At 50.3% G+C, this 25733-nt stretch overlaps 1 protein-coding gene across 1 annotated transcript in view; it reads left to right on the top strand.

Annotated features, from left to right (window-relative positions):
• Positions 1–7256: 7256 nt before the first annotated feature.
• LOC139761103 (solute carrier family 22 member 7-like) overlaps positions 7257–25733 on the top strand; it is a 124565-nt gene continuing 106088 nt past the window's right edge. The window contains exon 1 of the mRNA XM_071684990.1: positions 7257–7567. The gene's annotated coding sequence lies outside the window, so the exon portion shown is untranslated. The remainder of the gene's footprint in view (positions 7568–25733) is intronic.

Below are 25733 nucleotides of genomic sequence, written 5' to 3' on the forward strand. Positions count from 1 at the left end.
CATGTGGTTTTAATGATATTCATCTCTAAATGTAAGTAAATCCACATTCCTTATGTTTAGTTATGACTTGAGAAGATATGTAGAAAATTAAGAAAAATGTTTAACCTTTTCTCTCTGCAATGGATTTTTTTGGTCTCCTCTGCTGTTATTTTTAATGAAAAGGTACCGAAAAATCACAGATTTTTTTATGAATTAAGACTTAACCATTTATTGTTTAGGAAAACATTATCAACTGGATTGGCCAACCTTAAAGTACACAAGTTTACATTTGCTTTCACGTAATTTTTTTTATCAATGTTAGATGCAAGAAAACCATAAGAATTATTGTTTTGCTCATGAATTTAGTTATGCAATTGTAGTTTATGAAAAAACATTGTTTAATAGCTTGGCCAGTGGCAAGAGTGTGGTGATGATCACTACGGGCAGTAGTGGGCATCACAAATGTGGTGAGTCTCAGGAAAAGGTGCACAACCATAACCTTTTGGCAGCTCCGGTAATTCATACTTTTGTTTGGGTTCCCATATGTGGCAAGCCAACAGAGCTTACAATGAGTGTTGAATTCAGTGGGTGACAGGAAAATACATGTGTAGACTGGTGCCAGTAGCAAATAGAAGGGTTAAGGTAACATATACTTTTTGTGAGGAATATGAGGAAAAATGGTTTCTACTAGCTAGCAAAAATGGAAGAGACAATGAAAAGTCCTTGATGAATGAATTGGAATAGAATGTACAGAGGTGGTATGAATGGAGACATTGTTACCACTGATGAATCACCTCAGCACACAATGTGGAAAAATCATAAGTACATACATAAAGTGTGAAAATATTGTTTAACTCACTGGGCAATGTTTGAGAATGTTGATATCTGGATACGGTAAGTGAAAATAATGATTGAAAAAAAAGCAAGTTAGATGCGAGTTCTTGAAAAGGTGAAAGGAAAAATGCAGTTTGAATTTTTCACAAGTTGCAACACAGATGGATTTGAAAATAGCTAAGGTGAAGACAAAAACGAGTCAGGTGAGAACGATGTGAGTGCCAAACATAATTTATTGGTGCAAGGTGCAGGACTTATGGTACAAGGACCCATGCACCCATCCTTCTGCATATGGTGTTCCTTAACTCTCCCTCCATAAAAATTATCTTGCCCTTGAAAACGAGGATGGATGAGGAAGAAAATCTCATTCTGATTTATCCCAAGTGGAAATATTCATTGCAAGGAAGAGTGACTGGGACCCACTAGTGAAAATGAATGTGGGCCCAGTCGAAGAACAGCAGGATCAAAGGTGATTTCTTGTGTGGTCAGAAGACAGTGATTATAGGTCCAATTTGTGTCCACGCAGTGATTGTGATTGTGAGATTTTAACACAGAAAAATGATAGTTTTGCCATGTTATGTGTGGATGTTAATTTATCGATCTACCTATTTATTTTTTGATGCCTGTTCCCTTTCGAAACTCCCTCAAGGGGATGGTCAGAGTAAAAGAGTCTTCATAACTAATGAACTCCAGTGCCACTTCATAGCCTTTAGTGTCTAACCCTGAACAGGCCACTGGCAGAGGACAACTTAATGCAGTATTTTCATAGGCTTATTCCCGATGTTCCTATTGACTACTTCTACCTAATGTTCCTGCCTATTACTTCTGCTTAATGTTTCTACCTAATGCTTCTGTTTAATGTTCCTACCTCCTACTTCCATCCATTGCTCCTACTATCTGGCAGAAGGCAGGGCTAGTGCATAGTGCTCACCACAGGAGAACCTACAGTTATGATGAATGAATTGTGGGAGTTTAATGTTGTCAGCCATTATATGTGAAAATGAGAGATTGTATGTTTTTGGACAGAATTTTAGCAGTCCACGTATGGATGAGGCAGAAAGAAAAGACAGCTACCTAGGTCAGAGTAGTGCAACTTAACCACAAGTGCTGGGTAAGTATGCAGTGGATGTTAATGAATCACAAAAATGTATTTTGGTATAATTTTTTGCACGAAAAAAAAGAAAGGTTTAAGTTATTGCTGATTATGATGCCAAGGGCATTTCCAATAATAGGTTAATGAGCATTTTTTCAATATTAGGTTACTAAGTATTTTACATTCATAACAGTAAGACATATGGTAAGAATAAGAAAAAAAATACTGAAAGGATCTGCATGTCTGAGTGGATGGAGGTAGGGAAACAGGAAGACCATGAAAGAGATGGAAGGATGAAGTGAAGAATGCTTTGGGATATCATGGCCCGAACATTCATGAGGGTGATAAGCACTCGTGACACAAAAATTTGAATCCATATGGTATGATGGGGCAACATGCAGTCAATAGGCTGAACCAGGGCATGTAAATTGGTCAGTGTAAACTATGTAATAGTAGTGTGGAGCTTGGCTATGGTTTTGGTACATAATACATGACAACCAGAGAGTGGATATGTACAAATGAAGCCACTGTTCTTATGTTTTTGACACTACCTCTCACAGGCAGGAAATATAGCTGTGTGTATGTGTATTAATTATAATTGCTCTGGACTCTATTTTTGAAAAGGTTCTCATTTTTCTTCAGGACCCCCTTTCTAGAAGTTCCCATAGCTCCAAGGTAGTACTACTTCCAATAGGAAGGAAATGATGGACACTATTTGAGTAAGTTCTTCAACGATAGTGTACTCTTTGTTGTCAAATGACAGTGATGCAACCTCACTGAAGGTCAATTTTTGCTCTCGGTGTAACTATGAGCAGGCCTTACCTGCTTGGTCTTCCACCCTGTCAGAGGCAAATGTAATAAAGCTGCAAACCACACAAAACAGTGTACTAGGAACATTCATTTGCTGCCTAGCCACTATAAACAAACTTTATCATCACGTCGTAACAAAGAACCCCCAGATACAATCCCTGCTAAGCGTTGAATTTTATGCAACATCACTAGACCCATTCCATCCAGACCAAATTCCATAACTAACCACCAACTCCCAAGTAGAAATCAAAAGCTTACTCCTGCCTCACACTTAAGCAAACTTTACTCACAAATCCCCTTAACCCCAACAAATACAACATTTGGCCAGACAAACAAGTGAACTAACTCAATAAGCACTAAACAACCGACCTCCTCACAGTCTTAAACTCCAGCCCACCAAAAATACACTCACTGGAAACCACACTCCCTAAACACAAGTCACAATCTCCCATCTGTGCTTTGGACATCACCCATCACTTCAACTCTACAACCACTGTTTCAACACATCCGAAGACCTTTCATGATCCTAATACAACTGTCATAAAGGAGGCACTGAGAACTTAAAACTGTATTGCCCTGCACACAATGCATACAAATGCACACACATAACACTTTATGATTGGCTAGTGGATGTGGCCAGCGTCTTCAGTACTACAGGAGCCTCACAAAAATACAAGGGACTCATCAGGCAGGAAGTAAATGTTTGGAAAGACAGAATGTTATCCAGTAGGGCAAAAAATGGGTATGTTTGAAGGAATAGTAGTTTCAGCAGTACTATATGGTTGTAAGGCATGGGCTATAGATAGGGTTGTATGGAGGAGGGTGGATGTTTCGCAAATGAAATGTTTGAGGTCAGTATTTGATGTGAGGTGGTTTGATTGAGTAACTAATGAAGGGTAAGAGAGATGTGCGGAAATAAAAAGTGTGGTTGAGAGAGCAGAAGAGGGTGTGTTGAAGTGGTTTGGATTTATGGAGAGAATGAGAGAGGGAAGGTTGACAAAAAGGATATATGTGTCAGAAGTAGAGGGAACAAGAAGCGGGAGACCAAATTGGAAAAATGGAGCGAAAAGATTTTAAGCGATTGGAGCCTGAATATTCAAGAGGATAAAAGGCATGCATGGGATAAAATGAATTGGAATGATGTGGTATATCCCTGAAGCACGACTGTATAACCCTAGAGCGTGACTGTATATCCCTGAAGCACATGGGTATGACCCTAATTTAGCTGATCCTTAACTAAGATCCATATTTGAGAGGAAGTGTTGGGAAAACCTGAAAAGGACTTAAGCTGTGATTGTGTGGGAGAAACTGATACTGTGGTGTAGTCTTGGCGATGTGGTTACTGTGCAGCTCTGCCAGAGATGGGTGTATGTAGTGCTGTGGTCAGGTATACCACAGCAGAGAGTATGGTTGTGTACGGTAGGGTTGGCGTGCAGATGAGAGAGACTGTGCTGACATGATAGTGTGCAAGGAATGACACGGAACAATGGCATCTCTTGACCTGCTGTTGCGATGCCCCCCTCTCTCTCGTGTTTGTATATATATATATATTTATTATCATTATTTTGCTTTGTAGCAGTCTCCCGCGTTAGCGAGGTAGTGCAAGGAAACAGACAAAAGAATGGCCCAACCCACCTACATACACATATATATATATATATATATATATATATATATATATTATCGTGTGTATCTACATTTACTTTACATCAGGAAGTTATATACTTCATTGTAAATTAGGAAATGATAGTTGTCATAAAGAGAAATATACATAGATATTATTTTTCCATTTAAGATCAGCAAGTCGAGCCCATGTACAAGACTGAGGGATGACCTTATCACGGCCTTTTAGAAATTAAATGATCGATGGTATGGACAGTTCTTTGAGAGATGTAGGGATAGAGCAGTCAGAAGACATGACATGGCATCAAGTAAGAACGTTGTAGATAAGAATATAAAGACTTTTGTTTATGGAATAAGCGTGGTGGATGAATGGAACAAACTTGAGGACATTGTGAAGAATGGTGGATGAATGGAAGACTTGAGTGAGGACACGGTTAAGAGTGGTGGATGAATGGAACAGACTGATAGAGGACATGGTTGATGAAGACAAGTTGTGTAATGGTAGTGTGTTCATGAAATGGAGTTGGGGGGCCACGAGTGTAGAACTCCCTCCCTGTAGAGTACAAAGGCTGTACGGCAACTTCAACATGTCCTTTTGCGAGCTGGTTGGCTCGAGACAGACTGAAATGAGAACGGAATGTCGGGTCGTAATGTCATAGTTTCTCTTTAGAGAATAAGAAGGAACAAGGATCTCCCTACGAGGATTCATGTTGACCCCTGACGAATAGATCTGCCATATATAGCTGATAACAACCTAAGAAGACATACTACATGCATCGACAGCCTAGAAGGTAGCCTAGGAATTGAGAAATACAATTTCGTTTGTACCATAGGTGGTAGCCTAGAAGATTAGGAGGCAGCTTAGAAGATTAGGAAGTAGCCTAGAAGATTAGGAGGCAGCTTAGATTAGGAAGTAGCCTAAGGTAACCTAGAAGATTAGGATGTAGTTTAGAAGATTAGGAAGTGGCATAGAAGATTAGGAAGCAGCATAGAAGTTTAGGAGGTAGCCTAGATTAGGAGATAGTTTAGAAGATTAGGAAGCAGCATAGAAGATTAGGAGGTAGCCTAGAGGATTAGGAGGTAGCCTAGAAGATTAGGAAGTAGCCTAGAAGATTAGCAGGTAACCTAGAAGATTAGCAGGAAGTTTAGAAGATTAGCAGGTAACCTAGAAGACTAGCAGGTAGTTTAGAAGATTGGGAAGTAACCTAGAAGATTAGCAGGTAACCTAGAAGACTAGCAGGTAGTTTAGAAGATTGGGAAGTAACTTAGAAGATTAGCAGGTAACCTAGAAGATTAGTAGGTAGTTTAGAAGATTAGGAAGTAGCCTAGAATATTAGCAGGTAACCTAGAAGATTAGCAGGTAACCTAGAAGATTAGCAGGAAGTTTAGAAGATTAGCAGGTAACCTAGAAGATTAGCAGGTAGTTTAGAAGATTGGGAAGTAACCTAGAAGATTAGCAGGTAACCTAGAAGATTAGTAGGTAGTTTAGAAGATTAGGAAGTAGCCTAGAATATTAGCAGGTAACCTAGAAGACTAGCAGGTAGTTTAGAAGATTGGGAAGTAACCTAGAAGATTAGCAGGTAACCTAGAAGACTAGCAGGTAGTTTAGAAGATTGGGAAGTAACCTAGAAGATTAGCAGGTAACCTAGAAGACTAGCAGGTAGTTTAGAAGATTGGGAAGTAACTTAGAAGATTAGCAGGTAACCTAGAAGATTAGTAGGTAGTTTAGAAGATTAGCAGGTAGTTTAGAAGATTAGGAAGTAGCCTAGAATATTAGCAGGTAACCTAGAAGATTAGCAGTTAGTTTAGAAGATTGGGAAGTAACCTAGAAGATTAGCAGGTAACCTAGAAGATTAGCAGGTAGTTTAGAAGATTGGGAAGTAACCTAGAAGATTAGCAGGTAACCTAGAAGACTAGCAGGTAGTTTAGAAGATTGGGAAGTAACCTAGAAGATTAGCAGGTAACCTAGAATATTAGCAGGTAACCTAGAAGATTAGCAGGTAGTTTAGAAGATTAGGAAGTAGCCTAGAATATTAGCAGGTAACCTAGAAGACTAGCAGGTAGTTTAGAAGATTGGGAAGTAACTTAGAAGATTAGCAGGTAACCTAGAAGATTAGTAGGTAGTTTAGAAGATTAGCAGGTAGTTTAGAAGATTAGGAAGTAGCCTAGAATATTAGCAGGTAACCTAGAAGATTAGCAGGTAACCTAGAAGACTAGCAGGTAGTTTAGAAGATTAGCAGGTAGTTTAGAAGATTAGGAAGTAGTCTAGAATATTAGCAGGTAACCTAGAAGATTAGCAGGTAGTTTAGAAGATTAGCAGGTAGTTTAGAAGATTAGGAAGTAGCCTAGAAGATTAGGAGGTAACCTAGAAGTTAAGGAGAAACACTACTTTGTCTGTAGCCTAGGCGGGTAGCGAAGGCTACACCAACATGGCAAGAGAAACGAACGGGAAGAGAAAGTTGGGCGACACCAGGCCAGAGGGAGTGTTGGTGGCCAATGACACGCCCGGGATGGTGACACACAGGACGAGGGAACCAATCAGTGCTCGCTAGACGCTCTACAAACAGCCAATCGCTGAACCAATCAGTACCCCCTTTAGAAGGGCTACCGTGCAGCCAATCACAGTGCGTCTAGTGGGCGCTCACGTAGCCAGAGGAGCTGCCAACAGCCAATCACAGCTCGTCTTTTCCCTCAGACATTGGGCTTTTGTGGAACTTAATAATAATTGTGTGGAATAAAGTCTTCCACTAAAGAGAACAAAAAAATAATGCAAGTACGAGTTGAGGGGCGTCAAATGGTGAAATAATGGGAGGGTAGCCATTAAAAAAACAACGTCCACAGCGCCTTTATTGAACAAAAGAAGACAAACCGGACTTGTGACCAGGGTCACGTGACGTGGTGGTCAAGATGTGCCAAGAGCTCAGTAGGTGTGACCTGGTGACCCCGGAAGGGTGACGGCTGCTCATTGTCCTGTCAGGCTGTGACATTTTGAATCCCCTTCCTCTAGCCCAAGCCTTGAAGTGCCACCTAACCTTTTTTAGTGTTTTATGAAGATGTTTACGAAGATAAGAAGATGGAGGAGGGTGTTGGACTGGAGGAAGATGTTAATTTTTTTATTTTTATTATTTTTTTGAGTGTTTTATGGACGCCCCCCATGCAAGCTGGGGTGTATGTGTGTGTGTCTGTGTCCTCGTTAATGGCTGGAAAGGAGAGGGAAAACTAGCTAAGGTAAGTGTTGCTGTTTGTTTACATTTTCCCTCATCTGATCTTAATTGCTCACTATCTCTTTTTAAGCCACTAACTCGGCTCATGTATCCTATTGCCGTGTATATATATATATATAATATATATATATATATATATATATATATATATATATATATATATATATGTGTGTGTGTGTGTGTGTGTGTGTGTGAAACACGAATGGATTTTTGCGTTTCATTTTTCTTGTGTCTACCTTCATATATTCCTGGAAGGTAGATAAAGTAGAGTTTACAACGTATATATACAAAAAATGTCTGAAATATATTGACGAAGGGTTGAGTTTATTTACTCTGGACCTCAGAGTAGATCGGAGGACGGAAGAGCCGATCGAAATACACTGATGCGCAGGGAAAACGAGGATGGATGACGCGAGGCGTCGTGTTTGGGGCGAGGCTCTCTCTCTCTCTCTCTCTCTCTCTCTCTCTCTCTCTCTCTCTCTCTCTCTCTCTCTCTCTCTCTATCTATCTATCTATCTATCTCGGACGGCCCTAATACGAAGCTTTCAGATCAAAATAAAAAGAAGGGGAGTCAAAAAGCTTGGTCGATCCAAGCTAAGATATGGGTTCAGGCAAATATATATATATATATATATATATATATATATATATATATATATATATATATATATATATATATATATTGCCTTAGCTCTGATGCTATGTACTATGGGGAGGCTGGGTCATAGAGGGAAACACAGGACCATATATATATACATAAGAGAGAAATGGGCAAATTAAAAGCTGTGGTTTTCATTAAACCTCATTCATAAACCTCATATATAAACCTGCCACAGTTGTGAGCAGATGAGCCACGTCCCTCACGACTCATGAATTAAACTCATCGAATATTCGCCCACGGGTTGTCCATGGCTGCCTAGAAGGCTACATGTCCATGGTACATATATATATATATATATATATATATATATATATATATATATATTTTTTTTTTTTTTTTTTTCATACTATTCGCCATTTCCCGCGATAGCAAGGTAGCGTTAAGAACAGAGGACTGGGCCCTTGAGGGAACATCCTCACCTGGCCCCCTTCTCTATTCCTTCTTTTGGAAAATTAAAAAAAAAAAAACGAGAGGGGAGGATTTCCAGCCCCCCGCTCCCTTCTCTTTTAGTCGCCTTCTACGAAACGCAGGGAATACGTGGAAGTATTCTTTTTCCCCTATCCCCAGGGATAATATATATATATATATATATATATATATATATATATATATATATATATATATATATATATATATATATATATATACGTTGAGATGTATAGGTATGTATATGTGCGTGTGTGGAAGTGTATGTAAATACATGTGTATGTGGGTGGGTTGGGCCATTCTTTCGTCTGTTTCCTTGCGCTACCTCGCTAACGCGGGAGTCAGCGACAAAGTATAATAAATAAATACATACATATATATATATCCATCATCAACACACACGTACCCTTATCAACCCGTGAGGCTTCACCTTTGACATCATAACACTGGGAAGCCGTGACCTGTTGCCTTTTAACCAACACTGCCCCAATACCCTCACAATAAACTCGTTTCTTTTTTTTTTTCTTTTTTATTTTTTCCAGTCCATTGCTTGAAGATTAGAGTTTCACAGAGGGACTCCCTACCTTTCACTACTCGAAGAACGTCAGAGATGAATGGCTGAGGGCGCATAAGATTGGTAGAGGCTTGAGATATGAATTATCATGTACTTGTATTATGTACATTATTATGTACTCGTTTTTTTTTTAATTTTCCAAAAGAAGGAACAGAGAAGGGGGCCAGGTGAGGATATTCCCTCAAAGGCCCAGTCCTCTGTTCTTAACGCTACCTCGCTATCGCGTGAAATGGCGAATAGTATGAAAAAAAAAAAAAAAAAAAAAAATATATATATATATATATATATATATATATATATATATATATATATATATATATATATATATATTATCCCTGGGGATAGGGGAGAAAGAATGCTTCCCACGTATTCCCTGCGTGTCGTAGAAGGCGACTAAAAGGGGAGGGAGCGGGGGGCTGGAAATCCTCCCCTCTCGTTTTTTTTTTTTATTAATTTTCCAAAAGAAGGAACAGAGAAGGGGGCCAGGTGAGGATATTCTTTCAAAGGCCCAGTTCTCTGTTCTTAACGCTACCTCGCTAATGCGGGAAATGGCGAATAGTTTGAAAGAAAGAAAAAAGAAAAGATATATATATATATTTTTTTTTTGCTTTGTCGCTGTCTCCCGCGTTTGCGAGGTAGCGCAATGAAACAGAAGAAAGAATGGCCCAACCCACCCACATACACATGTATATACAGACATGTCCACACACGCAAATATACATACCTATACATCTCAACGTATATATATATATATATATATATATATATATATATATATATATACACACAGACATATACATATATACACATGTACATAATTCATAGTCTGCCCTTATTCATTCCCATCGCCACCTCACCACACATGGAATAACAACCCGCTTCCCCCGCATGTGCGCTAGGTAGCGCTAGGAAGAGAGAGAGAGAGAGAGAGAGAGAGAGAGAGAGAGAGAGAGAGAGAGAGACTCCAGTCCTCCCTGTAGGATCAGTGGGCCCATGTCACCGCCGCCTCTCGCCCACCCATGCTGGGGTGGCCACATTCTTTTTTGTTCGCAGACGATTGGACGACGTTCACCGCTGGCGAGGGGAAATGAGGAAATGCAAGACTTTGGAAAGATGAGACTCAAAAGACAGGATTAAACCCCCCCCCCCTCCAGTCGCCCGGTGACAGCAAAATGCCTCTTGACCGTTACGACTGTTACATACTGACGGATCAAGGATCCCAGTGGGACCTGGTGCCCTCCTGTGGGACCTGGTGCCCTCCTGTGGGACCTGGTGCCCTCCTTTGGGACCTGGTGCCCTCCTGTGGGACCTGGTGCCTCCTGTGGGACCTGGTGCCCTCCTGTGGGACCTGCTGCCTCCCTGTGGGACCTGGTGCCCTCCTGTGGGACCTGGCTGCCTCCCTGTGGGACCTGCTGCCTCCCTGTGGGACCTGGTGCCTTCCTGTGGGACCTGGTGCCCTCCTGTGGGACCTGTTGTCTTCCTGTGGGACCTGGTGCCCTCCTGTGGGACCTGGTGCCTCCCTGTGGGACCTGGTGCCTCCCTGTGGGACCTGCTGCCTCCCTGTGGGACCTGGTGCCTCCCTGTGGGACCTGTTGTCTTCCTGTGGGACCTGGTGCCCTCCTGTGGGACCTGGTGCCTCCCTGTGGGACCTGCTGCCTCCCTGTGGGACCTGGTGCCCTCCTGTGGGACCTGGTGCCTCCCTGTGGGACCTGGTGCCTTCCTGTGGGACCTGGTGCCTCCCTGTGGGACCTGGTGCCTCCCTGTGGGACCTGGTGCCTCCCTGTGGGACCTGCTGCCTCCCTGTGGGACCTGGTGCCCTCCTGTGGGACCTGCTGCCTCCCTGTGGGACCTGGTGCCCTCCTGTGGGACCTGGTGCCCTCCTGTGGGACCTGGTGCCCTCCTGTGGGACCTGGTGCCCTCCTGTGGGACCTGGTGCCTCCCTGTGGGACCTGGTGCCCTCCTGTGGGACCTGGTGCCTCCCTGTGGGACCTGGTGCCCTCCTGTGGGACCTGGTGCCTCCCTGTGGGACCTGGTGCCCTCCTGTGGGACCTGGTGCCTCCCTGTGGGACCTGGTGCCTTCCTGTGGGACCTGGTGCCTCCCTGTGGGACCTGGTGCCCTCCTGTGGGACCTGCTGCCTCCCTGTGGGACCTGCTGCCTCCCTGTGGGACTTGGTGCCTCCCTGTGGGACCTGCTGCCTCCCTGTGGGACCTGGTGCCTCCCTGTGGGACCTGGTGCCTCCCTGTGGGACCTGTTGTCTTCCTGTGGGACCTGTTATCTTCCTGTGGGACCTGGTGCCCTCCTGTGGGACCTGGTGCCTTCCTGTGGGACCTGCTGCCTCCCTGTGGGACCTGGTGCCCTCCTGTGGGACCTGGTGCCTCCCTGTGGGACCTGCTGCCTCCCTGTGGGACCTGGTGCCCTCCTGTGGGACCTGCTGCCTCCCTGTGGGACCTGGTGCCTCCCTGTGGGACCTGGTGCCCTCCTGTGGGACCTGGTGCCCTCCTGTGGGACCTGGTGCCTTCCTGTGGGACCTGGTGCCTCCTGTGGGACCTGGTGCCCTCCTGTGGGACCTGGTGCCCTCCTGTGGGACCTGGTGCCTCCCTGTGGGACCTGGTGCCTCCCTGTGGACCTGGTGCCTCCCTGTGGGACCTGGTGCCTCCCTGTGGGACCTGGTGCCTCCCTGTGGGACCTGGTGCCTCCCTGTGGGACCTGGTGCCCTCCTGTGGGACCTGGTGCCCTCCTGTGGGACCTGGTGCCTCCCTGTGGGACCTGGTGCCCTCCTGTGGGACCTGGTGCCTCCCTGTGGGACCTGGTGCCTCCCTGTGGGACCTGGTGCCCTCCTGTGGGACCTGGTGCCCTCCTGTGGGACCTGGTGCCTCCCTGTGGGACCTGGTGCCTCCTGTGGGACCTGGTGCCTCCCTGTGGGACCTGGTGCCTCCCTGTGGGACCTGGTGCCCTCCTGTGGGACCCGGTGCTTCCCTGTGGGACCTGGTGCCTCCCTGTGGGACCTGGTGCCCTCCCTGTGGGACCTGGTGCCCTCCTGTGGGACCCGGTGCCTCCCTGTGGGACCTGGTGCCTCCCTGTGGGACCTGGTGCCCTCCCTGTGGGACCTGGTGCCCTCCTGTGGGACCTGGTGCCCTCCTGTGGGACCTGGTGCCTCCCTGTGGGACCTGGTGCCCTCCTGTGGGACCTGGTGCCCTCCTGTGGGACCTGGTGCCTCCCTGTGGGACCTGGTGCCCTCCTGTGGGACCTGGTGCCTCCTGTGGGACCTGGTGCCCTCCTGTGGGACCTGGTGCCCTCCTGTGGGACCTGGTGCCTCCCTGTGGACCTGGTGCCCTCCTGTGGGACCTGGTGCCTCCCTGTGGGACCTGGTGCCCTCCCTGTGGGACCTGGTGCCCTCCTGTGGGACCTGGTGCCCTCCTGTGGGGACCTGGTGCCCTCCTGTGGGACCTGGTGCCTCCTGTGGGACCTGGTGCCTCCCTGTGGGACCTGGTGCCCTCCTGTGGGACCTGGTGCCTCCCTGTGGGACCTGGTGCCCTCCCTGTGGGACCTGGTGCCTCCTGTGGGACCTGGTGCCCTCCTGTGGGACCTGGTGCCCTCCTGTGGGACCTGGTGCCTCCTTGTGGGACCTGGTGCCTCCCTGTGGGACCTGCTGCCCTCCCTGTGGGACCTGCTGCCTCCCTGTGGGACCTGGTGCCTCCCTGTGGGACCTGGTGCCTCCCTGTGGGACCTGTTGTCTTCCTGTGGGACCTGGTGCCTCCCTGTGGGACCTGTTGTCTTCCTGTGGGACCTGGTGCCCTCCTGTGGGACCTGGTGCCTCCCTTGTGGGACCTGGTGCCTTCCTGTGGGACCTGTTGTCTTCCTGTGGGACCTGGTGCCTCCCTGTGGGACCTGTTGTCTTCCTGTGGGACCTGGTGCCCTCCTGTGGGACCTGGTGCCTTCCTGTGGGACCTGGTGCCTCCCTGTGGGACCTGGTGCCTCCCTGTGGGACCTGGTGCCTCCCTGTGGGACCTGCTGCCTCCCTGTGGGACCTGGTGCCCTCCCTGTGGGACCTGGTGCCTCCCTGTGGGACCTGGTGCCCTCCTGTGGGACCTGGTGCCCTCCTGTGGGACCTGCTGCCTCCCTGTGGGACCTGGTGCCCTCCTGTGGGACCTGCTGCCTCCCTGTGGGACCTGGTGCCTCCCTGTGGGACCTGGTGCCCTCCTGTGGGACCTGGTGCCCTCCTGTGGGACCTGGTGCCTCCCTGTGGGACCTGGTGCCCTCCTGTGGGACCTGGTGCCTCCCTGTGGGACCTGCTGCCTCCCTGTGGGACCTGGTGCCCTCCTGTGGGACCTGGTGCCTCCCTGTGGGACCTGGTGCCCTCCTGTGGGACCTGGTGCCCTCCTGTGGGACCTGGTGCCTCCCTGTGGGACCTGGTGCCCTCCTGTGGGACCTGGTGCCTCCCTATGGTACCTGTTGTCTTCCTGTGGGATTTGGTCCTTCCTGTGGGCGTCTTTTGTGCTCCAGGGGCTGTATGTGGGAACTAGAAATTTTTTCGTAAGTCCTGGGGGCTTCCTGCAGATCCTGGGGGCTTCCTGCAGATCCTGGGGGCTTCCTGCAGATCCTGGGGGCTTCCTGCAGATCCTTGGGGTTTCTTTTAGGTCCTGGGGGCTTCCTGCAGATCCTGGGGGCTTCTTTTAGGTCCTGGGGGCTTCCTGCAGATCCTGGGGTCTTCTTTTAGGTCCTGGGGGCTTCCTGCAGATCCTGGGGGCTTCTTTTAGGTCCTGGGGGCTTCCTGCAGATCCTGGGGTCTTCTTTTAGGTCCTGGGGGCTTCCTGCTAATCATGGGGGCTTCTTTTAGGTCCTGGGGGCTTCTTGCGGGTCCTGGGGGCTTCCTGCTAATCATGGGGGCTTCTTTTAGGTCCTGGGGGCTTCCTGGGGATCGTAGGGGCTTCTTGAGGATCCCGGGGCTTCTTTTACGTCCTGGTGGCTTCATTCAGGTCTTGGGGGGCTTCCTGAAGATTCTGGGGGCTTCCTGGGGATCCTGGGGGATTCCTGAGGATCCTGGGGGCTTCCTGAGGATCCTGGGGGCTTCATTCAGGTCAGGGGGCTTCATTCAGGTCTTGGGTGCTTCCTGCGGATCATGGGGGCTTCTTTTAGGTCCTGGGGGCTTCCTGAGGATCCTGGGGGCTTCATTCAGGTCCTGGGGGCTTCATTCAGGTCTTGGGTGCTTCCTGCGGATCCTGGGGGCTTCTTTTAGGTTCTGGGGGGCTTCCTGAGGATCCTGGGGGCTTCATTCAGGTCCTGGGGGCTACATTAGGTCCTTGGGTGCTTCCTGCGGATCCTGGGGGCTTCTTTTAGGTCTGGGGGCTTCCTGAGGATCCTGGGGGCTTCATTCAGGTCCTGGGGGCTTCATTCAGGTCTTGGGTGCTTCCTGCGGATCCTGGGGGCTTCCTTTAGGTCCTAGGGGCTTCTTGAGGATCCTGGGGGCTTCATTCAGGTCCTGGGGGCTTCTTTAGGTCTGGTGTGCTTCCTGAGGATCCTGGGGGCTTCTTTTAGGTCCTTGGGGGCTTCCTGAGGATCCGGGGGCTTCATTCAGGTCCTGGGGGCTTCATTTAGGTCCTGGGGGGCTTCCTGCGGATCCTGGGTGCTTCTTTTAGGTCCTGGGGGGCTTCCTGAGGATCCTGGGGGCTTCTTTTAGGTCCTGGGGGCTTCCTGAGGATCCTGGGGGCTTCTTTCAGCTCCTGGGGGGCTTCCTGAGGATCCTGGGGGCTTCATTCAGGTCCTGGGGGGCTTCTTTTAGGTCCTGGGGGGCTTTCTGCGGATCCTGGGGGCTTCTTTTAGGTTCTGGGGGGCTTCCTGAGGATCCTGGGGGCTTCTTTTAGGTCCTGGGGGGCTTCCTGAGGATCCCGGGGGCTTCATTCAGGTCCTGGGGGCTTCTTTTAGGTCCTGGGGGGCTTCCTGCGGATCCTGGGGGCTTCTTTTAGGTCCTGGGGGGCTTCCTGAGGATCCTGGGGGTTTCTTTTAGATCCTGGGGGCTTCCTGAGGATCCTGGGGGCTTCTTTTAGGTCCTGGGGGGCTTCCTGAGGATCCTGGGGGCTTCTTTTAGGTCCTGGCTGGTGGCCCCCACCGAGGGGGCTTCTCACCTGCGCAGAGAGAGAGAGAGAGAGAGAGAGAGAGAGAGAGAGAGAGAGAGAGAGAGAGAGAGAGAGAGAGAGGAGGGTGGCCACGGAGGAGAGGCACAGACCAGAGTGGTGGAGGTCGACAGCACGTACGCCAGGCACGATCGAGCCCGCTGACGACAGTTACTTTACAATTACCTTACATGTACCCTTCGATTACCTTATAGTTATTTTATGATTACCTTGCAAGTCACTTACGATTACCTCCCAGTGGCATTACAGTTACTCTACAATTACCTTACATGTACCCTCCGATTACCTTACAGTTATTTTATGATTACCTTGCAAGTCCCTTACGATTACTTTCCAGTGGCATTACTAGTACCTTAGTTACTCTACAATTACCTTACATGTACCCTCCGATTACCTTATAGTTATTTTATGATTACCTTGCAAGTCCCTTACGATTACCTTCCAATGGCATTACTAGTACCTTACAGTTACTTTACAGACACCTTACATGTACCCTCCGATTACCTTAGTTATTTTATGATTACCTTGCAAGTCACTTACGATTACCTCCCAGTGGCATTACTAGTATCGTACAGTTACTTTACAATTACCTTACATGTACCCTCCGATTACCTTACAATTATTCTATGATTACCTTGCAAGTATCTTACGATTACCTTCAGTGACATTACTCGTATCGTACAGTTACTTTACAATTACCATTGGGTGAACTGTCAGTTCCATTGCAATTACTTTATGATTATTTTTACAATTACATTTAGAAATACATTATATTTAAGCCTTGACTAGCTTCGAGACGACGTGGAAGGGTGGGGGGTTAGAGAGAGAGAGAGAGAGAGAGAGAGAGAGAGAGAGAGAGAGAGAGGAGAGAGAGAGAGAGAGAGAGAGAGAGAGAGAGAGAGAGAGAGAGAGAGAGAGAGAGAAGGGGGTGTGAGCGAGCCAGATTAGGGTACAAAGGAGGTTCCAGGAACTACAGGATGAAGACGAAGAAGAAGACGAAGAAGAAGAAGAAGAAGAAGAAGAAGAAGAAGAGGAGGTTTCTGAGGGGTGAGGGAGGTGGCATGATGGTGGGGTATAGAGGGAGGGAGTGAGGGAGGGAGGGAGTGAAGGAGGGTCGTATGCACATGAGCCCCGCCAGCGCCGGAGAGGTGACCACAGTGTTGTACATAGTGTGTGTGTTGTCAGACGCTGCGCGGAGACCCGCTGCTCCCTCCTCCGCCTCCTACTGCTGCCCACCGAGACGCCGCCACCACACACCCTCACCCTCACCTCCTCCTCCTCCTCCGTCAGGTAGGTCACAACTCCTCCCTCCCTCCCTCGTCACCACACACACACCCTCACCCTCACCTCCTCCTTCTCCTCCGTCAGGTAGGTCACAACTCCTCCCTCCCTCGTTACCACACACACACCCTCACCCTCACCTCCTCCTCCTCCTCCTCCGTCAGGTAGGTCACAACTCCTCCCTCCCTCGTTACCACACACACACCCTCACCCTCACCTCCTCCTCCTCCGTCAGGTAGGTCACAACCCCTCCCTCCCTCGTCACCACACACACACCCTCACCCTCACCTCCTCCTCCTCCTCCGTCAGGTAGGTCACAACCCCTCCCTCCCTCGTCACCACACACACACCCTCACCCTCACCTCCTCCTCCTCCTCCGTCAGGTAGGTCACAACCCCTCCCTCCCTCGTCACCACACACACACCCTCACCATCACCTCCTCCTCCTCCTCCGTCAGGTAGGTCACAACCCCTCCCTCCCTCGTCATCACACACACACACACACCCTCACCCTCACCACCTCCTCCTCCTCCGTCAGGTAGGTCACAACCCCTCCCTCCCTCGTCACCACACACACACCCTCACCATCACCTCCTCCTCCTTCTCCGTCAGGTAGGTCACAACCCCTCCCTCCCTCGTCATCACACACACACACACACCCTCACCATCACCTCCTCCTCCTCCTCCGTCAGGTAGGTCACAACCCCTCCCTCCCTCGTCACCACACACACACCCTCACCCTCACCTCCTCCTCCTCCGTCAGGTAGGTCACAACCCCTCCCTCCCTCGTCACCACACACACACACACCCTCACCTCCTCCTCCTCCTCCGTCAGGTAGGTCACAACCCCTCCCTCCCTCCCTCCCTCCTCGTCACCACACACACACACACACCCTCACCCTCACCTCCTCCCTCACCCTCACCTCCTCCTCCTCCTCCTCCTCCGTCAGGTAGGTCACAACCCCTCCCTCCCTCCCTCCTCGTCACCACACACACACACACACACACACACACACACACACACATACAGAGTACGTGAACTAGGTGATTTTTGGAAGAGCTTAAGGTGTAGGGAGAAGGTCGAGGGGGTAGGAGACAAATAGATAGATAGATAGATGGAGAGAGAGAGAGAGAGAGAGAGAGAGAGAGAGAGAGAGAGAGAGAGAGAGAGAGAGAGAGAGAGAGGTGGGTGGGTCAAATACACACGCCACGAAACACAGGGTTGAAGTGTGACCTGTATATATGAACGAATAAACACCGAACGACTATGTGGGAAGTTCCCTGACATGAGGGGATTGGGAGGGAAGTTCCCTGACATGAGGGGATTGGGAGGGAACCACCGACCCGCTTGTTATGTCTTCGTTTTGATAATGTTTCTGTTGTTGTTGTCTCTTAGAAATCCGATACGCAGTGAGAGCCTTTGCCATATACGCAGTGAGAGCGTTTGCTACATACGCAGTGAGAGTGTCAGCTGTACGTAGTGAGAGCATGTGCTATACGCAGTGAGAGTGTCAGCTGTACGTAGTGAGAGCATGTGCTATACGCAGTGAGAGTGTCAGCTGTACGTAGTGAGAGCATGTGCTATACGCAGTGAGAGTGTCTGCTGTACGTAGTGAGAGCATGTGCTATACGCAGTGAGAGTGTCAGCTGTACGTAGTGAGAGCATGTGCTATACGCAGTGAGAGTGTCAGCTGTACGTAGTGAGAGCATGTGCTATACGCAGTGAGAGTGTCAGCTGTACGTAGTGAGAGCATGTGCTATACGCAGTGAGAGTGTCAGCTGTACGTAGTGAGAGCATGTGCTATACGCAGTGAGAGTGTCTGCTGTACGTAGTGAGAGCATGTGCTATACGCAGTGAGAGTGTCAGCTGTACGTAGTGAGAGCATGTGCTATACGCAGTGAGAGTGTCTGCTGTACGTAGTGAGAGCATGTGCTATACGCAGAGAGCGTTTGCTATACGCAGAAAGTGTTTACTGTACGCAGTGAGAGCGTTTGCTATACGCAGTAAGTGTTTACTATACGCAGTGAGAGCGTTTGCTATACGCAGTGAGTGTCTGCTGTACGCAGACAAGCGTTTGCTGTACGCAGTGAGAGCGTTTGCTATACGCAGTAAGTGTTTACTATACGCAGTGAGAGCGTTTGCTATACGCAGTGAGTGTCTGCTGTACGCAGACAAGCGTTTGCTGTACGCAGTGAGAGCGTTTGCTAAACGCACTGAGTGCTTGCTATACGCACTGAGAATGTTTGCTATACGCAGTGAAAGCGTTTGCTCTACGCAGTGAGTGTTTGCTATACGCACTGAGAATGTTTGCTATACGCAGTGAAAGCGTTTGCTCTACGCAGTGAGTGTTTGCTATACGCACTGAGAATGTTTGCTGTACGCAGTGAGAGCGTTTGTATGTTGCGTAAGTGGGGGTGGGGGGGGCGGGGTTAGGCGTTTATGGAATAATTGGCCACTTTAATATACCCAGTTATTAATAATAATCCCATTTCTATATCAAAATGAAACACGAAAAGTTCCCAAGTGCACTTTCGTGTCATAATCACATCATCAGGGGAGACACAAGAGAGAAATATAACAGTCAGTTGATATACATCGAAGAGACGAAGCTAGGACGCCATTTGGTAAACATGTGATTGTCTTGATCACGCGCAAAATTGTGATCCTTTCCAATATATATATATATATATATATATATATATATATATATATATATATATATATATATATATATATATATATATATATATATATATACATATATAGGGTTGAGGGTCAAGTCAGTTGGGAGGTGAGTTTGAATGGAGAAAAACTGGAGGAAGTGAAGTGTTTTAGATATCTGGTAGTGGATCTGGCAGCGGATGGAACCATGGAAGCGGAAGTGGATCATAGGGTGGGGGAGGGGGCGAAAATTCTGGGAGCCTTGAAGAATGTGTGGAAGTCGAGAACATTATCTCGGAAAGCAAAAATGGGTATGTTTGAAGGAATAGTGGTTCCAACAATGTTGTATGGTTGCGAGGCGTGGGCTATGGATAGAGTTGTGCGCAGGAGGATGGATGTGCTGGAAATGAGATGTTTGAGGACAATGTGTGGTGTGAGGTGGTTTGATCGAGTAAGTAACGTAAGGGTAAGAGAGATGTGTGGAAATAAAAAGAGCGTGGTTGAGAGAGCAGAAGAGGGTGTTTTGAAGTGGTTTGGGCACATGGAGAGGATGAGTGAGGAAAGATTGACCAAGAGGATATATGTGTCGGAGGTGGAGGGAACAAGGAGAAGAGGGAGACCAAATTGGAGGTGGAAAGATGGAGTGAAAAAGATTTTGTGTGATCGGGGCCTGAACATGCAGGAGGGTGAAAGGAGGGCAAGGAATAGAGTGAATTGGATCGATGTGGTATACCGGGGTTGACGTGCTGTCAGTGGATTGAATCAAGGCATGTGAAGCGTCTGGGGTAAACCATGGAGGGCTGTGTAGGTATGTATATTTGCGTGTGTGGACGTATGTATATACATGTGTATGGGGGTGGGTTGGGCCATTTCTTTCGTCTGTTTCCTTGCGCTACCTCGCAAACGCGGGAGACAGCGAAAAAGTATAATAAATAAATACATACATATATATATATCCATCATCAACACACACGTACCCTTATCAACCCGTGAGGCTTCACCTTTGACATCATAACACTGGGAAGCCGTGACCTGTTGCCTTTTAACCAACACTGCCCCAATACCCTCACAATAAACTCGTTTCTTTTTTTTTCTTTTTTATTTTTTCCAGTCCATTGCTTGAAGATTAGAGTTTCACAGAGGGACTCCCTACCTTTCACTACTCGAAGAACGTCAGAGATGAATGGCTGAGGGCGCATAAGATTGGTAGAGGCTTGAGATATGAATTATCATGTACTTGTATTATGTACATTATTATGTACTCGTTTTTTTTTTAATTTTCCAAAAGAAGGAACAGAGAAGGGGGCCAGGTGAGGATATTCCCTCAAAGGCCCAGTCCTCTGTTCTTAACGCTACCTCGCTATCGCGTGAAATGGCGAATAGTATGAAAAAAAAAAAAAAAAAAAAAAATATATATATATATATATATATATATATATATATATATATATATATATATATATATTATATATATATTATCCCTGGGGATAGGGGAGAAAGAATGCTTCCCACGTATTCCCTGCGTGTCGTAGAAGGCGACTAAAAGGGGAGGGAGCGGGGGGCTGGAAATCCTCCCCTCTCGTTTTTTTTTTTTATTAATTTTCCAAAAGAAGGAACAGAGAAGGGGGCCAGGTGAGGATATTCTTTCAAAGGCCCAGTTCTCTGTTCTTAACGCTACCTCGCTAATGCGGGAAATGGCGAATAGTTTGAAAGAAAGAAAAAAGAAAAGATATATATATATATATTTTTTTTTTTGCTTTGTCGCTGTCTCCCGCGTTTGCGAGGTAGCGCAATGAAACAGAAGAAAGAATGGCCCAACCCACCCACATACACATGTATATACAGACATGTCCACACACGCAAATATACATACCTATACATCTCAACGTATATATATATATATATATATATATATAAATATATATATATACACACAGACATATACATATATACACATGTACATAATTCATAGTCTGCCCTTATTCATTCCCATCGCCACCTCACCACACATGGAATAACAACCCGCTTCCCCCGCATGTGCGCTAGGTAGCGCTAGGAAGAGAGAGAGAGAGAGAGAGAGAGAGAGAGAGAGAGAGAGAGAGACTCCAGTCCTCCCTGTAGGATCAGTGGGCCCATGTCACCGCCGCCTCTCGCCCACCCATGCTGGGGTGGCCACATTCTTTTTTGTTCGCAGACGATTGGACGACGTTCACCGCTGGCGAGGGGAAATGAGGAAATGCAAGACTTTGGAAAGATGAGACTCAAAAGACAGGATTAAACCCCCCCCCCCCCCTCCAGTCGCCCGGTGACAGCAAAATGCCTCTTGACCGTTACGACTGTTACATACTGACGGATCAAGGATCCCAGTGGGACCTGGTGCCCTCCTGTGGGACCTGGTGCCCTCCTGTGGGACCTGGTGCCCTCCTTTGGGACCTGGTGCCCTCCTGTGGGACCTGGTGCCTCCCTGTGGGACCTGGTGCCCTCCTGTGGGACCTGCTGCCTCCCTGTGGGACCTGGTGCCCTCCTGTGGGACCTGGTGCCTCCCTGTGGGACCTGCTGCCTCCCTGTGGGACCTGGTGCCTTCCTGTGGGACCTGGTGCCTCCCTGTGGGACCTGGTGCCCTCCTGTGGGACCTGGTGCCTCCCTGTGGGACCTGGTGCCTCCCTGTGGGACCTGGTGCCTCCCTGTGGGACCTGGTGCCCTCCTGTGGGACCTGGTGCCCTCCTGTGGGACCTGGTGCCTTCCTGTGGGACCTGGTGCCTCCCTGTGGGACCTGGTGCCTCCCTGTGGGACCTGGTGCCTCCCTGTGGGACCTGGTGCCTCCCTGTGGGACCTGGTGCCCTCCTGTGGGACCTGGTGCCCTCCTGTGGGACCTGGTGCCCTCCTGTGGGACCTGGTGCCTCCCTGTGGGACCTGCTGCCTCCCTGTGGGACCTGGTGCCTCCCTGTGGGACCTGGTGCCTCCCTGTGGGACCTGGTGCCTTCCTGTGGGACCTGGTGCCCTCCTGTGGGACCTGGTGCCTCCCTGTGGGACCTGGTGCCCTCCTGTGGGACCTGGTGCCCTCCTGTGGGACCTGGTGCCTCCCTGTGGGACCTGGTGCCCTCCTGTGGGACCTGGTGCCCTCCTGTGGGACCTGGTGCCCTCCTGTGGGACCTGGTGCCTCCCTGTGGGACCTGGTGCCTCCCTGTGGGACCTGGTGCCCTCCTGTGGGACCTGCTGCCTCCCTGTGGGACCTGGTGCCTCCCTGTGGGACCTGGTGCCTCCCTGTGGGACCTGGTGCCCTCCTGTGGGACCTGGTGCCTCCCTGTGGGACCTGGTGCCCTCCTGTGGGACCTGGTGCCCTCCTGTGGGACCTGGTGCCTCCTTGTGGGACCTGGTGCCTCCCTGTGGGACCTGCTGCCTCCCTGTGGGACCTGCTGCCTCCCTGTGGGACCTGGTGCCTCCCTGTGGGACCTGGTGCCTCCCTGTGGGACCTGTTGTCTTCCTGTGGGACCTGGTGCCTCCCTGTGGGACCTGTTGTCTTCCTGTGGGACCTGGTGCCCTCCTGTGGGACCTGGTGCCTCCTTGTGGGACCTGGTGCCTTCCTGTGGGACCTGCTGCCTCCCTGTGGGACCTGGTGCCTCCCTGTGGGACCTGGTGCCTCCCTGTGGGACCTGGTGCCCTCCTGTGGGACCTGGTGCCCTCCTGTGGGACCTGCTGCCTCCCTGTGGGACCTGGTGCCCTCCTGTGGGACCTGCTGCCTCCCTGTGGGACCTGGTGCCTCCCTGTGGGACCTGGTGCCCTCCTGTGGGACCTGGTGCCCTCCTGTGGGACCTGGTGCCTCCCTGTGGGACCTGGTGGCCCTCCTGTGGGACCTGGTGCCTCCCTGTGGGACCTGCTGCCTCCCTGTGGGACCTGGTGCCCTCCTGTGGGACCTGGTGCCTCCCTGTGGGACCTGGTGCCCTCCTGTGGGACCTGGTGCCCTCCTGTGGGACCTGGTGCCTCCCTGTGGGACCTGGTGCCCTCCTGTGGGACCTGGTGCCTCCCTATGGTACCTGTTGTCTTCCTGTGGGATTTGGTCCTTCCTGTGGGCGTCTTTTGTGCTCCAGGGGCTGTATGTGGGAACTAGAAATTTTTTCGTAAGTCCTGGGGGCTTCCTGCAGATCCTGGGGGCTTCCTGCAGATCCTGGGGGCTTCCTGCAGATCCTGGGGGCTTCCTGCAGATCCTTGGGGTTTCTTTTAGGTCTGGGGGCTTCCTGCAGATCCTGGGGGCTTCTTTTAGGTCCTGGGGGCTTCCTGCAGATCCTGGGGTCTTCTTTTAGGTCCTGGGGGCTTCCTGCAGATCCTGGGGGCTTCTTTTAGGTCCTGGGGGCTTCCTGCAGATCCTGGGGTCTTCTTTTAGGTCCTGGGGGCTTCCTGCTAATCATGGGGGCTTCTTTTAGGTCCTGGGGGCTTCTTGCGGGTCCTGGGGGCTTCCTGCTAATCATGGGGGCTTCTTTTAGGTCCTGGGGGCTTCCTGGGGATCGTAGGGGCTTCTTGAGGATCCCGGGGCTTCTTTTACGTCCTGGTGGCTTCATTCAGGTCTTGGGGGGCTTCCTGAAGATTCTGGGGGCTTCCTGGGGATCCTGGGGGATTCCTGAGGATCCTGGGGGCTTCCTGAGGATCCTGGGGGCTTCATTCAGGTTCAGGGGGCTTCATTCAGGTCTTGGGTGCTTCCTGCGGATCATGGGGGCTTCTTTTAGGTCCTGGGGGCTTCCTGAGGATCCTGGGGGCTTCATTCAGGTCCTGGGGGCTTCATTCAGGTCCTGGGGGCTTCCTGCGGATCCTGGGGGCTTCTTTTAGGTTCTGGGGGCTTCCTGAGGATCCTGGGGGCTTCATTCAGGTCCTGGGGGCTACATTCAGGTCTTGGGTGCTTCCTGCGGATCCTGGGGGCTTCTTTTAGGTCCTGGGGGCTTCCTGAGGATCCTGGGGGCTTCATTCAGGTCCTGGGGGCTTCATTCAGGTCTTGGGTGCTTCCTGCGGATCCTGGGGGCTTCCTTTAGGTCCTAGGGGCTTCCTGAGGATCCTGGGGGCTTCATTCAGGTCCTGGGGGCTTCATTCAGGTCTTGTGTGCTTCCTGCGGATCCTGGGGGCTTCTTTTAGGTCCTTGGGGCTTCCTGAGGATCCCGGGGGCTTCATTCAGGTCCTGGGGGCTTCATTTAGGTCCTGGGGGGCTTCCTGCGGATCCTGGGTGCTTCTTTTAGGTCCTGGGGGGCTTCCTGCGGATCCTGGGGGCTTCTTTTAGGTCCTGGGGGGCTTCCTGCGGATCCTGGGGGCTTCTTTTAGGTCCTGGGGGCTTCCTGCGGATCCTGGGGGCTTCTTTTAGGTCCTGGGGGCTTCCTGAGGATCCTGGGGGCTTCATTCAGGTCCTGGGGGGCTTCTTTTAGGTCCTGGGGGCTTCCTGAGGATCCTGGGGGCTTCTTTTAGGTCCTGGGGCTTCCTGAGGATCCTGGGGGCTTCTTTTAGGTTCTGGGGCTTCCTGAGGATCCGGGGGGTTCATTCAGGTCCTGGGGGCTTCATTCAGGTCTTGTGTGCTTCCTGCGGATCCTGGGGGCTTCTTTTAGGTCCTTGGGGCTTCCTGAGGATCCTGGGGGCTTCTTTTAGGTCCTGGGGGGCTTCCTGCGGATCCTGGGGGCTTCTTTTAGGTCCTGGGGGGCTTCTTTTAGGTCCTGGGGGGCTTCTTTTAGGTCCTGGGGGGCTTCCTGAGGATCCCGGGGGCTTCTTTTAGGTCCTGGGGGGCTTCCTGCGGATCCTGGGGGCTTCTTTTAGGTCCTGGGGGCTTCCTGAGGATCCCGGGGGCTTCATTCAGGTCCTGGGGGCTTCATTCAGGTCTTGTGTGCTTCCTGCGGATCCTGGGGGCTTCTTTTAGGTCCTTGGGGCTTCCTGAGGATCCTGGGGGCTTCTTTTAGGTCCTGGGGGGCTTCCTGCGGATCCTGGGGGCTTCTTTTAGGTCCTGGGGGCTTCTTTTAGGTCCTGGGGGGCTTCCTGAGGATCCCGGGGGCTTCTTTTAGGTCCTGGGGGGCTTCCTGCGGATCCTGGGGGGCTTCTTTTAGGTCCTGGGGGGCTTCCTGCGGATCCCGGGGGCTTCTTTTAGGTCCTGGGGGGCTTCCTGCGGATCCTGGGGGCTTCTTTTAGGTCCTGGGGGGCTTCCTGCGGATCCTGGGGGCTTCATTCAGGTCCTGGGGGCTTCCTGAGGATCCTGGGGGCTTCTTTTAGGTCCTGAGGGGCTTCCTGAGGATCCTGGGGGCTTCTTTTAGGTCCTGGGGGCTTCCTGAGGATCCTGGGGGCTTCTTTTAGGTCCTGAGGGGCTTCCTGAGGATCCTGGGGGCTTCTTTTAGGTCCTGGGGGCTTCCTGAGGATCCTGGGGGCTTCTTTTAGGTCCTGGGGGCTTCCTGAGGATCCTGGGGGCTTCTTTTA

The sequence above is a fragment of the Panulirus ornatus genome, chromosome 39 (assembly GCF_036320965.1).
Source record: "Panulirus ornatus isolate Po-2019 chromosome 39, ASM3632096v1, whole genome shotgun sequence".
Taxonomy (NCBI): domain Eukaryota; kingdom Metazoa; phylum Arthropoda; class Malacostraca; order Decapoda; family Palinuridae; genus Panulirus; species Panulirus ornatus.